The sequence below is a fragment of the Acomys minous genome, assembly GCF_964271855.1.
Source record: "Acomys minous genome assembly, chromosome: 9".
In the NCBI taxonomy this organism is placed as follows: Eukaryota; Metazoa; Chordata; class Mammalia; order Rodentia; family Muridae; genus Acomys; species Acomys minous.
The window spans coordinates 12,399,578-12,416,882 of NC_140490.1; the positions used below are offsets into that span (position 1 = coordinate 12,399,578).

Genomic DNA, 17,305 nt, shown 5'->3' on the forward strand with positions numbered 1-17,305 from the left:
GGTTTTGATTACTGCAATGAAATATGACGACCAAAATTCAAGTTGGACAGAAACGGACTTCCACAGAAATACTCATCACTGAAGGAAGTCAGAACAAAAATTCAAGCAGGGCAGGAACCTGGAGACAGGAGCTGATGCAGAGGCCCCAGAGGGGTATTGCTTACTGGTTTGCTTGCAATGGCTTGCTGAGACTAGTTTCTTATAAAACCCAGGACAACAAGTTCAGCATGGTACCACCAAAATGGGCTGGGCCCTCCCCTATCAATCATTAATTAAGAAACCATGCTACAGGCTTGCATACAGCCCCTATTTGCTGTGCCTTGTAGATACTAGTGCTCATTGCTTGGCAGACCCACCATGAAAAGAAACAAGGAATGTAAGGAGAAAACACAGAATGTACAGTCTAAGGAGAAAAAGAGAACCAGGGGGTATAAAGGAGCCATGTCCAGTATGCAAGGGAGTAAAGTGGCTTTTATGTTTTTTTAAGGCGAATGCTAAGTGGAATAAAAGGAGTGGTGACATAAGGCAAATCATATCCTGCTAAGCATTGCAAAATGCAACTAAAGGAAAGCTTAAGAAGTGAAGGAAGCCATCAACAGCAGAAAGCTGATGCAAATGCAACTGGACAAGTGTCTCATCCCCAGAAAACAACAGAAATTGGCAGCTTTAACCATGTGGTTCTGACTTTAGAATTAAAGATATAATAAAGGAGCTGTGAAATCTCTCTCTGTAGCTAAGGAAAGCCACTGAGGCCAGGTGTGTGTCAGGGTGTCCCTGCACGGAAACCCAGATAAGTCATCACATGAAGCTGTGAAGGTTACATCTAGATTGTGTTGGAGACTTCAAGATGGTGGAGATTCCAGAGCCCATGGAATCCCTGCCGAGAAGAGCTCCTAACAGGATGTGAAATAGTCCAAGAAATAGGAATGTGTTTTAGCTAGTAAAGCTTGTAGAAATTGGAGATCTGAAGGACACTTTGGCATCAGATATGGCGATGGCAGAGTTTGAAGATTTCCTGCTAGTTTTCAGTCTTGTTTTGGTCCAATATTTTCTCAGTATGCTCCCTTTCCTCCCCTTTGGAATGGTAATGTACATTCTATGCTATCATATTTTCAAATAATATGATCTACTTTTTTATTTTGATTTTACAGAGGCTTACAGTTAAGTGATTGCCTTGAGTCTCAGACCTTGGACTTTTGAGTAGTATTAAGATCGTGATAAACTATGAGATTTTTGAATTTGGACTGAACGCATTTTTGCATTGTGATGTGGCTGTCACCCTATGGAGGCCAAGGAGTGGAATGTGGCAGTTTGAATAAGAATGGCCCTCCTACACTCATATATGATGCTTAGTCATCAGGAAGTTGGCATTACTTGAGATGGATTAGGAGGTGTGGCCTTGTTAGAATAAGTGTGTTACTAGGGGTGAACTCTGAGGTCTCAAAAGTTCTCTATTCCTGCAGCCTACAGATTCAGATGTAGAACTCTCAGCTTCTCCGTCACCATATCTGTCTGCATGCCACCATGTTCCCCACCATGATGATAATGTACTTAACTTCTGAGACTCTAAGTAAACCCCAATTAAATCCTTTCTTTTATGAAAGTTGCCATAGTCATGTTGTTTCTTCACAACAATAGTAACCAAGACACTTTAAGATGGAGTATTTCAGTTTGAGGGAAATTATTGCATCTTACAACTCAAAAAGTATTTGCAATATAAGTATGAACTAATTGTTAAGTATTATGGTTGTTTTTTTATATAACTGTGTTTGTTTCTTAGTTTCTCTCTTAACCTGGCTCTTTTATATTTGATTATAAGGCTTTACAACATAATCTTGGGAAGTTTATGTCTGTCCTTAACCCTCTGTGTTATCTTGACTCCATCTTTGTCAAAATTCCCAAGTTACTTGCTTTTTCTTTCTTTGTTCCAGCTACTCTCTCCATGGACCTCTGCCCATGGATAAATCCCCTACTTTCTCCTCTAACTCCTCCTCTTCAACCTGGCAGGAAGTCTCTCCCTTGCTCAGCAATTGGATGTAAGCTGCTTTGTTGGCGTACAAGGGGACGACTGGGAAGCAGAGCTTATACAACATTGAGACAGGAAATTTTCAGATCTTGCAACAAGATATGGGGATACAGAAATCAGCGTTTGAAGTATACAATAACCTTATACCAACAGTTAAAAGTATCCTTTGAGGCAGGGGGACGTAGGCTCATTTCCTCATAGAAAAGGAGAAAATATCTCTTCATCAATTTTCTAGTAACAATAACTTTTAAAAAGCATTATTCTTTAAATACAGTCAGTGGCAAATGATGTGTTGTAAATTGCCTTATAAACTCAGCCAGAAAAATTATTCTCTAAATCCAGAAATGGAAAACTGAATTTCTATGGAGGTAGAGAATGAATTTCTCAAAAAACAAAAAACAAAACAAAAAAAAACAAACAAACAAACAAAAAACCCACAGAGTTGTTACCATCTTGTAAGGCCCTGACTACCACATCACAGACTTGAATGATCCAAATGCTCAGAATGTAACATAGCCATCAAGACATTTGACAACACCACTTTGCTGTGATTGTTCAACTGATATAGTTAAGCTCACAAACTAGGGACTGAAGCTGAAGTGCTGAAACCCAAAGTGACTGTGACATTACCCATTCTTCTCTGATTCACAGACAGCCCCCTGCCCCAGCTCATCTCCTCTGCATGCACATAATCACCTTCTATTCCTTCATCTCATCCAGGCCATCAGATGCTTTGTGCCCAGTATCCTACTCTCTGCCTCTTTATTTGCCTCATGTCAACCACTATATGGCCCTTTTTGTTTCCATATTTTGCCAATGGAAACCATCACAGATCTCACCTTTCCACCCCAATCTGGTTTCGTTCCCTCTTCATAACACTTCTCTTTTCCTGGCCCACATCATCTGATAGCTTCAGTTAATAAGAGTTCCCTTCAACCAAGGCCAATGACTCCTTTCCAAATGACCAGATTAAGTTCAAGAACAATCACATAGCTAATGACTCTCCGTCACTGTGCTTCTTTTCTCCTATAAAATCCTGATCAGGCACAAGTCAAGTAATTGACAAAGCCCTTTGGCCACAGGAAAGCCCTATGTAAGCCACAAAACTACACCAAGGATCTTCAGCATCCCAAATTAACAATCAGAAATAACAACATGCAGGTGAAATCACAAGTCTTGAAAAACATATTCTGTGAAGAAAGTTATACTTGGCAAAGATATTTTTTAAATTAAAAAAAAAAAACAAGCCATGTGTTATGTTGGCAAATACACATAATCTCACTTCAAAGAAGAGAAAAAATTATGAATGAGGATTACAATAATCAAAAGGTAAACAAGTGTTCCAGATCTCAAACATTTGATATTTATAGAGAAACAAGGTTTTTTGTTTATTTGATTTTTTTTGGAACAAAATGTTCCTTTTTTTAAAAACTGTGGGCATTTAATCAATACAGACATTAAAAGATATAAAGTGGCATATGGCAGTGCAGGAACATCTTGTGAGGTCACACTCACATAAAAATTCCTACCTTATCGACTTCCCCAGTTCCTAAGCCTCTTTCCTGTTGATTTTATTCTCAATTTTTTTTCTTGCAAAGGGAGTCGATTATTATCACCCAGCTGTACAAGTGACAAAATTGAAATGAAATGAGTTTAAAGGACTTGCTCAAGTTTCTTTCTATCACTGTTAAAATGAGATACCTTTCTCGGTGTATCAGTCCTCTGGGGTATGAGAAACCTGAATTTCATTACTACAAACTTCCCTGGATATGTAAAGTATTTTTAATGTATAATAGAACATTCTTCCATCCTGGTATGGGTAATAGTGATTGGAGCACAAAACACAGAGACAAACTATAGGAACGTGTATTTGCTGGCTTTTATTTCTGAGGCATTCAGAATGCAGAAGAAAGCCCCTGCTGACCCTGTCAGTGTATGGACATTGACAAACATTATTCCTGTTCGGTGGATTTGGTCCAGAAAGTTTGTAACAGGAACTGTGTGACAAAACCAAACTTAGAAATCTAATCACATATGTCGTCTACTCCCCTGAAGTAGATGTTACCAGCTGGGGTGAGGTAGTTTACAGCCCTTTTCAGGAAAGCGAGGTCTGAAACTCTATGTAAATGTCCTAAGGCATCAGGGCCCACGTTTGAAGAGGCTTGGTTGAGAGAAGACATTTTTAAAGCTTTCTTGACTCTGAAAAAGGTGAAAATATTGTTATGGATGAAGATGAAGATGCAGGGATCACCAAGATTAGGCAGCTAAATGACTCATTCTTCAACTAACTAGCAAGTGCCTTCTGAGACCTGGTTCTGTTCTGATTTGGAAAGAAATTCAATAAATCTAGATGAATGTGTTTCATAAATAATAATATTGGTCTCAGGACAAGCCAGTGGTCCATATAAAAGGATCAGTGGAACTTCTCAGCCTACAAACTCCAGCTTAGCTGTGTGAAGGGTAACCCACATCTCTGCCTCTGGGGAGCTTCTCTGGCCCATTCTCCATGGAAAGCAGAGTTTCCATGATGCCTTGATCACAGTTCTGCCAAACCACAACACTATTAAATGGTGTCTATATACCTTGATCATCCATAAACTTGGGACATCTTAACAAGAAGAATTCTGCCCATATGTGTTTCTAACATGGATGAGCCAGGGCCAATACATATGGTACAAGTTCAGCTCACATTAGCTAAACAAACTACTAAAGGACTTAATGTGTTCATCTTGTCAGGCAAGAAAAATCATCAAAATCTGCTTTATTCATTAATTAAAGAACATGTAGATTGAATTAAATCATCAAGCCTGATTGAAGGTTTTAGTGTGAAAAACTATTAACATTTTTAGATTTATTAATTTTCTTTAGAAATGAAAATACTAATTATTTATAAGGTGAGTCACCAAATTCTAATTTTCTTACTGACATCTTTCTCTTTTTTAATATATTTTTTCTACTTTTTTATTTTTTTATTTATTTTTATTTTTTACATATACATTTGTATTATTCCACATCTATACAATAAACTACCTATAACAAGAAGAACCTTAATATAATCAGGAATTATATAAATATTACATTCTTAGTGTTTTGGTTATTTGTATCTGGCAGCCTTGAAGAAAACATCTTTCCTGTCTTGGTGCGTCTAAAATTCTGAATGTAAATCAATATCCATCACATCTTGTGTTATCAACTTAAAACATCTATCTAGACCTAAAAACATCCTAACCTCTAAACTACTAAACTTCATTGTAAAACTAAGCTACCTAGTCTTAAACTCCATCAGAGACTTGAGAAGGAATAAACTTGATTACCTGAGTATTCCAGGAGTACAGGTTAGTAGATTTCCAAATGAAAAGATGACAGAGACAGTTTGCTACCTGAATAGTCACCCAAAATTCTCTATTATGTTGGAGCATATTCTTCAGTCTTCTGGCCCAATATATCTTACAGACATATTTGCGAGGAAAGAAATTTTGAGGACTTGCTTACACTGTCTTGGCAGAGTTTGGCCTTCAACTCTGCCTGCATCCAAGCTTGCCCTTTTTCAGGCAGAATTCTGTCTGTGGTAGAAATGAGGACATTTTTCCCAGTGGCTCATTTGCCACATTTGAAGCCATCTCCATAAGGAGGTTCTTTGATGCTTATCATCCTCTTTGAGGTAGGCTGGGTGTTGCCAGGAGTTAACCTGTCTCATTGGCAGTGAATCTTTAAAATAATAAAAAAAAAACATTTTAAAGTGCCATATTCTGCATGTCTCTGAGGTTTTGAAGATCTTATCTAACTGTTCTACTTTATCTTTCTGTAGAATTATATCTATCTGCCACACCTAAAATGTACATATTTGTGATAAAAGTAGACCAGCAATTGACATGAACATGATTTGATCAGCTACCAATTAACTTGTATAACTTATTTATCCTAAACAGCCTGCAATATCACTTACAAAGTATTAGAAGTAAACCTTGCATTTTAATTGAATTATATCTCCAAACTTAAGGATGTAAGGTAAAGGAAAAGAGAGACATTGCTGAGTCCAACGGGTTTTTTTCTCTCTAGATAAGACCAATAATAACTTGCAACCAACTCTCATTGATAATAATCCTCGATAGCCATCATGTTTTTGGCATCAAAGACCTGGTAGATGAATTCAGGCACAATGAGGGCCTGATACAGCTGGATTCCATGGCTGGTGAGAGGGGCAAAGCCAGGCATTAAGAGGTGGAGATGTGGGAAAGGCACCATATTGATAGCCAACTTTACAAGGTCAGCATTAAGTTGGCCTGGGAAGTGGAGGCAGGTGGTGACACCACTCATGGTAGGTGAGACAAGGTGGTCTCCATAAGTTGGTGTGGTGAGCTTGAAGGTATGGAAGCAGATGTCATAAGAGTCTCATTGTCAATGCAGCAGGTCTCATCAGTGTTCTTGACCAGCTGATGGACAAAGAGTGTGGCACTATGAGGTTCAACCACAGTGTCAGACACTTTGGCTGAGGGAACTATACTTAAGATATTAATGATGTGGTCAGGATATTCTTGGATCTTGCTAATGATCCATGTCAGAGCCTGTGCCTCCACCCAGTGAGTGGGTTAGCTGAAAGCCTTGCAGACAGTCACAGCTCTCTGCTCCCTTCCGCACCACATCCAAGACAGAGTCAACCAGCTCAGCTCCCTCTATCTATTGTGGCCCTTGGCCCAGTTGTTGCCTGCCCCAGACTGACCCAAAACAAAGCTGTCTGATCTGAAGATCTGACTGAAAGGACCTGGCCGAATGGAGTCCATGGTCCTGGGTTTTAGATCCCCCAAGGTAGCTGGTGGGACATACTTACCACCTGTGTCTTCACTGTAGTACACAGGGATTCGGTCCAGCTGCAGGTTGCTATTCCCATGGGAGGGACCAGTGGGGTCGATGCCATGCTTACTGCTTAGCACTTCTCAGAACTTAACACTGATCTCGTTACCACATTGTCTGGCCTAGATGTGTACGATTTCCCTCATGGCTAATGTTTACTGTAATTTTTTTCCTGGTTTCAAGATAGATACCAAGCAAGAACATATAATTAATGGTTTTGGTTGTTTTTTACTTTTCCCCTTCTGGGCTGGTCTCAGAATGAAAGGATGGAAAGTAGCTCCAGAGGCTGCAACAGGAAGATGCGAGCATGACCACAGGAAGGTTCTAAGAGGCAGAAGAGGCCAGCAAGCTAGTAAACTATATATTATCTGGTAAGAATTACACACACACACACACACAGAGAGAGAGAGAGAGAGAGAGAGAGAGAGAGAGAGAGAGAGAGAGAGAAAATTACATTCACAATGTCCACTCCATTTGTATTTGGAAACCTTGGAGAAAATGCTCTGCCATCTATCCTTTCTTGGGGAGTCCAAAGTTCTGTACCTAAATCATTCTTTTATTATTATTTAAGCTAGTATATCCTCAACCTTCATAACTTGCATTTATTATCCTTTAAGCATCCTCTTAGATCCTAAAACATTTTGTTTGATTCTTCACAACTTAATCTTTTACGTTTCTCAACCATTATAAACTCCACATCTCTTTTGTGAGTTTTTTTGTTGTTGTTCTGAATTTGGTAAGAATGAAAACTTTAAGATTATACTTATCTAATCTTCAACTGTATCAGAGACCTGAGAAGAATGAAGGTTACTGAGCAAACAGGAAGTGCAGAGCAAGCTGCTTCCAAAATTATAGAAATTACAGAGACTTTGGTGTGCTCATTTTCATGAAGCATCACCTGCCTCGCTATTTTGTAAACACTGTTCTCCAACACCTTCTTGTTGATTGAATACAGAGCTGAACAGCCAGTAGCTGAGACAAGAGAGGATAGGCAGGACTTCAGGCAGAGATAGGAACTCTGGGAAGGAATCTGACTGAGGAGGGATGATTAGCCAGCCAGATGTAGAGGAGGTCAAATGGACAAAACTGAGGAGAGGCAATGGGCCACATGGCCGAATGTAGATTGGTATAAATGGGATGATTTAAGCTTTAAGAGCTAATTGGAAACAAGCTGAAGCTAAGGCCAAGCTTTCATAATTAATAAAAAGTGTCTGTATCATTATATGGGACGTGGTGGTCCAAAGAAAGTCTTGTTATATCTCCTTGATTTCTTTAATGCCTCACTGTTCATTCAAAGTTACACTATTAAGTTTCATAGTAGTTATATGACTTTATATGGTTTACTCGACTACAGGTAGACAAGATAAAAGTAATTATTTTCTTTTTCTTTTTCTTTTTTTATTTCTTTTTTTATAGTGGTTAAGATTGGTTCTGTGGCCTTATAATGGGATTAATTTTAGAGAAGAGTCCACTGAGAAGACAATGTATTTTTCATCTGTTGTATGGGATATTCTTTAGATGTCTCTTAAAAGTAATTGTTGTATAAGCAGCTCTTCCTTCTTATTTTAAGGGATGAGATCTAATATATCATAAAGCACAGGGTTGCCTGCTGTGAACTGAGAGAGCAGACAGAAGAGCCCTGAAATAAATGCAGATAACAGCATGTCAATTTACCCAGCACAGAGGCCTCTGTGCAGCACAGGACCAGGTAAGCCATCTACCAAGGGTTTCTCCACAGGATACAACAGTTAACAAGGAAACATGACCCAGGTCTGGCTTTTCACAGCACCATTGTCAGAAGAGGCCTTTGAGCCAATACCATTCCAAGGTGCCCATGAATGTGCAGACCTTGCAAACTAATCTGTAGAAGAAGAACACAATTTGTTTGTTGATTTTAGTATGGAACACTAATCAAAAGATGACAATGAGATACTGGACTGCACCATCATTGTAGCATCACAACTTAGCTGAACTTTCAACGACCTTAAGTGTTTGTTTCACACAACTGTGACCCTCAGCCTTCAGTAATAAAGAATTACACTCTTATCTCTTCCTCATGAATTGTTACCTTTATTTTTTATTACTTTTTAAATATTTATTTACTTTACATCCAGGCTGTAGCCCCCTCTCTCATCTCCTCCCAGCCCTACTCTCCCTTCCTCTTCCTCCCTCCCCGCCTTCACCTAGTCCTCAGAAAAGGGGAGCCCTCCTCCCCCATCATCTGACCCCAGCCTACAAGCTCAATTTTCTTTACAAATATATTTTATTACAAACTTATTAACTGAGAGTACATCACTGATAACCCAACTAACTGAAACAATAGGAAAAGAGGATTAAAGAATTCAGTAACAAAATCGTAAGGATATCAGTTTCAAGGAACAATTTTCCTGGTGTAGTCAGGAATATTTCTTCTGCTGGAACCTGGAGCCACCAGAACCTGGAACCTCAGCAGGAGCCCAGAGCCCTGAAGCCTTCCCACAAGTGGTTCTCTCTAGGAGCTTCTCGAAGTGGAATAATGAAGAGCCCAAACTATCACAAGTTTCCAAAAAGTCCCCTTTCTTGTTTCTGGCTCACTTACATGTCTCCTCCCAGAGTCTGTTCACGGATCTTTTCAGCTGGCAACAATCAAGCTCCTGCACGAGGTGGTTTGCCTTCTAGTGGATTAACCTCACCTGTTCTCACACAATACCATTCCCCATCCCACACTTGGGATCATAAGAAAAACAGGTTTATCTCTCCTTCATCTCCCCTTTCTATTAATACAATAAGCTATATACAACAAAATAAGAATTATCCATTAAGTCGACATTTACAAGAACCAGTCCATTTGTAGTTAACAATTTTTAAGAAATTATTCCACTATCCTATGCTACTGACACCCTATAAGCATATACAGGGGGAGGAGGTTCCCGTCAGTCACAGTCATAGGGGAGGGGAGTAAGGGGAAAATGGGAGGGAGGGAGGAATGGGAGGGTACAAGGGATGGAATAACAACTGAGATGTAATATGAAGAAATTAATAAAATGTATCAAAAAAGAATTATCCCACTATCCTATGCTACTGATTCTTATCCTAATGTCTAAAGATTTTTTTCTTTTTTGTTTTGTTTTGTTAACTAAATTTATATTAATACTTTGGCTATCTAGTCTTCAACCCCATCAGAGACCCCAGAAGGAAAAACTATCTAATATGAAGGAAGTGCAAGCAAGCAACTTCCAAAAGTGTTGATAGGACAGAGAGGTGACTGGACAGTCACAGGTTCCTCTCCATTGTCGAGGCATCCAGTCTTCAGCCAGCCAGCCAGCCAGCCCAAGGCATCTGACAGACTGCTTCTGCACTGTCACAAGTTCCTTTCCATCATAGGTGCACCCCACCTTCACCAGCCTATCAAGTCTCATCAGGACTGCCTGCATCCACTTCCTCTGTTGGCTGGCAAGGCAGCCCTGGCAGAGGGAAGTGATAAATGAATGGGTAACAGGGTCCATGTCTGAGGCAACCCGTACTCCCCATTTTATGGGGCCCACACAGAGACTGTGCTGCCTATTGACCACATGTGAGCAGGAGGTCTAGGTCCTCTCCATGCATGGTCCTTGGTTGGTGGATCAGTCTCTATAGGTTCCCCCTGGAACCTACAGATTTGTTGGCTCTGTTGTTCTCCTTGTGGAACTCCGGTCCCCTTCAGGTCTTTCTATCCTGCAACTCTTCCATAAGTTACCCTGCGTTCTACCCCAAAGTTTGCCTGTGAGTCTCAGCATCTGCTTCAATCCCCTGCTGGGTGACCTTTATTAAGATGTAGTAGACTTTCTGGATTGAAGTCTAATTTATTAAACAGCACAATAGTTATACCTGCTGTTTATGTGCTTCCATTGTTTGCTAAGTTTGTTTGTCTTTGACCAACAGGATTTAGGGGTTTTTTCAAATGAAGTATATTTCCTGGGGACAGCAAATAGTTGGTTGTCATCAGTCAAATTATTTTAATTGGTGAATTCAGACTAAGTATTTTTCCCCTGAAGGGTGTTTTCTATTTCTTCTGTGTTTTTGTTTTGGTTGGTTAGATTATTTGCAGTTCTTTACTTCCTCCCATTAACTTTGGTGGTTTATGGTCTTGGACATCTTCTTAGTTATCCTTCATTAATCTATTCCTCTCATGATTTGTATTTTTTCTTGTATATTTGATGAAATGTTTCTTTATCCTTTGTGTATTGTAAAAGTATTTTCTATGGTGCTAGCTTAAACGGCATAAATACCATTAATTTATGCTTACTTGATATGTTCTTGTCTCTTCAGTACTTTTAAGAGATAACTATGGTGAGTATAACTATCTTGTTTGACAGTTATTACTTTCAAGGATTTAAATAAATCCTTCCTTATTTTCCTGATGTTTAAGGTTGCTGACAAGATCTCTGTTTCTATGTTTGTATTTTTGTTTTTGCATGTGAGTTGTTTTTCATTACAGCTTCAAGAATGTTTCTTTGCTTCTTACTTTTAATGTCTCAATTATAATAAATTGTGAAGTTCTTCTCTAGTAATTTCAATTTGAAGTTTTTAAATGGCTCTTGAATTTCTCTCTCTCTCTCTCTCTCTCTCTCTCTCTCTCTCTCTCTCTCTCTCTCTCTCTCTCTCTCTCTCTCTCTCGGCTTAGGAGTTTTTCTAGTACAATTTAATTAAACAATTTGTCTGAGCTTACACTTTATTTCAACCCCACCCCCACAGCTGAGCCTGGGGTGTAGTTTTTGGAACATATCTCAGAGTTCCTGAATACTGTGATTATGTTGATCTGTTTTTATTTACATTTGCCTGAATGTCTTGCTGCTTTTATGTCTGTCCTCCTTGAAATTTATTCTTCTGCTTGGTCTTGTTCATTGATGGTATTTTCTGATTTTTTTAGATTTATTTTTTCATTATTATTATGTATCAGTGCTCTGCCTGCATTTATACCTGCAAGCCAGAAGAGAGCATCAGATCACATTAGAGATGGCTGTAAGCCATCATGTGGCTGCTGGGAATTGAACTCAGGACCTCTGGAAAAGCAGCCAGTGCTCTTAACCACTGAGCCATCTCTACAATCCTTTCTGCTGTACCTTTAAATTTGTGTTATTGATTATTTCATTTCCAGAATTTCTGTTTGGCACTTTTTCCGAGTGTCAACATCCTTACTGAAGTGTTCCTTCAAGTCTTTTTTATTTCCTTTCCAATTTACCGACCTTTATGTTCACTTGGGCAACTCATTGTCTAGGTCATTAATTTCTTCCCTTCCCTCATTCACCTACTCTTTCTAATATTCTATATGGTTAGTGATGTTCTTTCAAAATATTCTGAAATCTACAGCCACGCCAGCCACCTTATGATCTTTGGTCTCCAGCATTTAAGAGTTATGGTTGTGTAGATGTCATACTAGTAGGTTTGTTGTTCCTTGTTTGTTGTGCTTTATGGGTCTGTTGGGATGGAGTTGTCCAGCAGTTTTTATTCCATTCTCCACTTTTCCACTCTTTTTTTCTTGGTCTTTTGTCTTATTTTCCAAGAGTCCTCCTGGTTAGTTGACTTCACTTGTATTTATGTTCCCTGCTGCTCTTTATAAGGGACACTAACTACAGTGGTTCATATAATGATCTGAGAGTGTCTTAAATGTTTGTGTACTTCAATTATTCCCTTGATATGATTCAGGACCAAAAAAAAAAAAAAAAAAGGTACTAGAGTGCTGGTTGGGGAAAATGGAGCTTATAGCAGCTCAAAGCTAATGATATTGTCTTAGTTAAGGTTTCTACTGCCAAGATGAAATACCATGACCAAAAAGCAAGTCGGGGGCAAAAGGATTTATTTGGCTTATACTTCCACATCACTGTCCATCATTGAAGAAAATCAGGACAGGAACTCAACAGGGTAGGGATCTGGAAGAAAGAGCTAATGCAGAGGACATGGACGGGTGCTGCTTACTTACTTGCTCCTCATGGCTAGATCAGGCTACATTTTTATAGAACCCAGAAACATCAGTCCAGGGATGTCACCATCCACAATGGACATGGACCTCACTCATTAATCACTAATTAATAAAATGACCCTAGTAAATGTATATGTAAAAAATATTTAATAAAAAAAGTTTCAAAAAAGAAAGAAAGAAAGAAAGAAAGAAAGAAAGAAAGAAAGAAAAAGAAAAAGAAAATGCCCTACAGCTGGGTGTGATGGTGCACGCCTGTAATCCCAGCACTTGGGGAGGCAGAGGCAGGTGGATCCCTGTGAGTTTCAGGCCAGCCTGGTCTACAAAGCAAGATCAGGACAGCCAAAGTGAATCCCTGTCTCAAAAAACCAAAAGAAGAAAAGAAAGAAACAACGTTTAAGGGAAAGAAAAAAAAAGAAAAGAAAAATGCCCTACAGCAAGATCTTATGGAGGCATTTTCCTAATTGACGTTCCATCCTTTCAGAAAATTCTAGCTTGTGTCAAGTTGAAAAAAACGAGCAAACTCGGGTCTCAGTATTCAAGCAGTGAGATGAAGAGGGAATAGGAGAGAAGAGAGGGCGAAGTAATAATAAAAGAATATAAATTAGGAATATGAGAAGCGCTACAGCAAATACTGTAGAATAGTACAGAGAAAACATGTGGTCAGAAAAACCTGTTCTGCTGAGAAACAAATTAAAATAGCCAAAGCATAAATGTATAAGCAAAAGTGCTTAAATAAAACTAAAATAAATAAAAATGAATAATAAGATGAAACGGTACTATGGCTTGAGGGAGCCTAAGTTTGCAGTTGCAAATATGGTTCTTTCTCTTCTTGGATTGCCTTTTACATCAGGATGTACTGTCACCATTGGGGTGGGAAATGCTGCTCTTTATAACTTATGCAAGTAAGACAGTACACACAGAAGGGTTTATGTAATTGCCAGTCGTTGAAAATAATTTTAATAAGGGCAGCAATGATTTTTATTGTGGCTACATCAAATGAGTAACTTTCGCTTCTCAGCTGTCTTGGCTTTTTCAATGAGTCTCTAGAAAAGGGACTGTGAATTACAGGCCTCCATGTCTGAGCAAACTGCAAGTGAGCCATGCCCATCCCTGTTTTGCCAATAGCTAGTTCCCTTCTTTCTTGCTTCCCTCATAAAACTCCCTTAATTTTCCTTGGTTTGCTGGTTTCTCTGTTGTCTCCACTTCCTTTTCTACCTCCTTCTGCGCTAGGCTGCAGGAAAAAGATCTCCCCTGCTCCGTCCTAGGTCTTCATCTCCTCCCATGCCCTCTTCCAATGGGGACTTTGTGCTATTCTTTAGCTTCTGTAGCACCTCTCTATCCAGGCAGATGCTTACACGCACGCGCGCACACACACACACACACACACACACACACACACACACACACTCACACACAGTACTCTGAGTTTTTTTCATCTAGAATCAGAACACAAGATAGGTTTATAATATTCTTAGGAAGTTGAACCATCCAATTCTCCTTCCCAAGTAGAAAAAAAAAGCAGAAAGAAGAGTGGCAGGAGCTTCTGCATTTCCTAGTACTCTCACTCTCTATAGCAAGTACCCACACTCTCAGAATGAGCCATATCCTCCCATTAATATATGCTAAGACATATGTACACCACATACGGGGAAAGGCAGAAGGAGCAGCGTGGAGAAAGTGATGGGAGAGATGAAGAGATGGAGACTAAGACAGTGGGAGAGACACAGAGAGACAGAGACAGGGAGAGGGTCAGAGAGACAGAGAGGAAAGGCAAACAAGAAGGAGAGACTCCAGCATCTGGAAGTATCTTCATGCAACATGAACACATTCTGTTGGACCAGGAGCAGAATGAGGTCTGACATCCTTTAAGAAGCAAGGAAAGTAAGAGAACTATCACCTTCTAGAAGAAACACAGCATTTCTCTCTACTGTTTTTTAGTTCTTTGGCCCACTCTGGGCAGAGAGATTTTAAGCACATCATTGCCTAATTTCGAGGTTAGTGCAAAATGCTCTAAGTCTCACATCACAATACAGAAGAGGTAAAATGTGTTCTTTAACTGCCTTGAAAAAACTTTATGCATAATTCTGGTAAAACTACAGGAAAGAAACAATTAGATTTGGGGTTGGCATGACCAGATTTATATGCAGGAGGTATACCAAGGGTCACAGTATGAAATAAAAGTTGAAGAAGAAGAAATGTTTCATGGCAAGCAATTAGTGGACAAAGAGAGACTGAGGTCTTGAACAAGGTCTGTCGCTCTGTTTGCACACATTTTAAGGATTTGTTCTAAAGTGTTGTCAAGTTGTAAACATTCTCTGTGTTCACTTACCAAATAAGAGTCACAGAAAGCTGCATAACTAACCCACATTCACACTACTCATGCTCTTCTGGATGTTAGTAACATGCAACTACTTCCTGCTTCAGACAGAAGTTTCTCCCTTGTTGGTGTATGTTCATGCAAACCAGATGTCTTCCTTTCTTTAGGTCTCTGTGGCTCTCCTAATCATAGTATCTCCATCCCCTGTACCAATCTTCTCCAGCCCACAGGTTCTTGTAGAAACAAGTTATATGCTCACAGGTCAGGGAAAGAAATTATTCTGGTTTTCTGATACAAGTTGCAATCCTTCCTGTAGACCAGTCAATCTTTAATGCTAGAGAACCATACTCTTGCCTCTTTCTTGAACATCTGTAACATGCAAAATATAACAGCACACCTACCTAATCTGTGTAAAAAGACCACAGATGCGATTTTTGGAGGAAGATTCCCCTCATACTAGGTCCATTCAGATACATATTGCACACCTGTTAGAGCATTAAAAGAAAATGGTAAGAACAATGGTGCCAGTTCTTCTCAACATGCCATGCCCATAATAATAGCATTTACAACTCATCCAGCATCTTCAAATCGGTGGTACCACTTATTTTCCAAAGCTCCCTTCTGTTCACTGATCTGTTTCATGTGGGCCACGTGATGGTGAAAAACCAGGATTCAGCTTCCTGGATAGAGTCCTGATTATTTCTCCTTCCACCTTTTCTATGTGTGCAAATGTGAATTCAACCGAGTGTGCCTCATCTTTTTGAAATATAGAAACAACATTCCCTTGGTCTCACCTCTGTTGCAGTTAATTTACCAGTATGACCTATTATCAGGCCTATAATTATTACAGCAGTATTTTCTAACCCTCCAGCAATCAATCAAGACACAGACACCTGTTATATTCTAAAATAGCCTCAGTTAACCTGGAGAAGGGCAGATATTAGTCCCCTAACTACTTTCCATAGTGGGGCAGGTATGGAACCCCTGTCCCAGTCTCATACCATCTGCTCTAATAATGTCTGTCAAGCTACCTTCAATCCATAACCCCATATACTTGCTAATGTTCTTCATCTGGGCCAAATACTCCATCCATGCCAGTCATGTGCTTTTCTTCCACCTAATCCATGATGGCACAACCTTCTTCTCCTCTCCTCTCCTCTCCTCTCCTCCGATCTCTCTCTCCCAAGATTCTTCCTGTCTCCTCAAGCCCTGGAACGTTATCCCATTTGCCCTGCCCAGGTATGGTGGCCTTTTATTGATCAAATAAGTTAGGCTCTAGGCAAGGTAAAGATGGGTCACAGAGACAACAAGCAGTAATTAGCATCAAAATACATCAGCCCAGTCTCTAACACCGCTCTTTGGTTTTTCCCTAATAGTAGGCAATATATCTGAAAAAGACTCTTCCAGCCTGCCAAAGCTTGTTACACTCCTTCCGTAGTCACATTACACTATGATTTGCCCATAAAATCTGAGCAAAATCTGTAGAGAAAACAAAAGATATCTGTCAATGTGCCAACAGCACTATAGCTCTCTTAGGTCACAGCTACTTAAAACCTCAAATCTAAAGAGACTTGCCAGGCACCAGGCCACCCGGCATGGGCATGGGCAGGAATACAGAACTGCTTTCAGCCACACAGCATGGGTGGGCCACAGACCCTGAGATCCCCACCTGCCACCATGAAATGTGGTGCAGAAGGGAGAAGATGTCCACAGTTCCGCCTGCCGCCATGCCACATGTAGAAAATTAAAAGCCCAATTAGCCACCACACCACACAGTAGGGACAGATGAGGTCACCTAGAGGCCTTCCTGCAATGGGAGCTCTGCTACAATGTGCAAGCGTGTGGTAGGCAGGTGAAAGAGAAGTGGAACAGTTTGAGCATTATGAAGAGAGATGGAACTGGAGACACGACCGTGGAGAGCAGTAGCCTGTTGTAAGTAGCCAACCTTGCCAACTGAGGCTGTGGTAAAGTCTTAACCCATGCTGCCACTGAGGGCTGTGACTGGGTTCATGGCTATGCAACAGCAGGGATCAGTGTCAATGTTTGTGGCTCTTATTACCACTAGAGATCATGGGGACTTCCCTGGTCTGGGTAGCCAACAGTGACCATGTGGGTGTCCAGAGACTGTGTAAAAGTGACCCTGCCCCTCAATAGCTTGGGCACACTAGAAAGC

At 40.0% G+C, this 17,305-nt stretch overlaps 1 long non-coding RNA gene and 1 pseudogene across 4 annotated transcripts in view; both read right to left on the bottom strand.

The window, feature by feature from the left end:
* LOC311605965 overlaps window positions 1-17,305 on the bottom strand; it is a 307,310-nt gene that overhangs the window by 95,271 nt on the left and 194,734 nt on the right. For all 3 annotated transcript variants that reach the window (XR_014782127.1, XR_014782128.1, XR_014782129.1), the window contains one exon: window positions 15,534-15,617. This is a non-coding gene — a long non-coding RNA (uncharacterized lncRNA). The remainder of the gene's footprint in view (window positions 1-15,533; window positions 15,618-17,305) is intronic.
* LOC311605002 (tubulin beta-5 chain-like) lies at window positions 6,116-7,023 on the bottom strand (annotated as a pseudogene). Its single transcript has one exon. The product of its transcript is annotated as a tubulin beta-5 chain-like (transcript).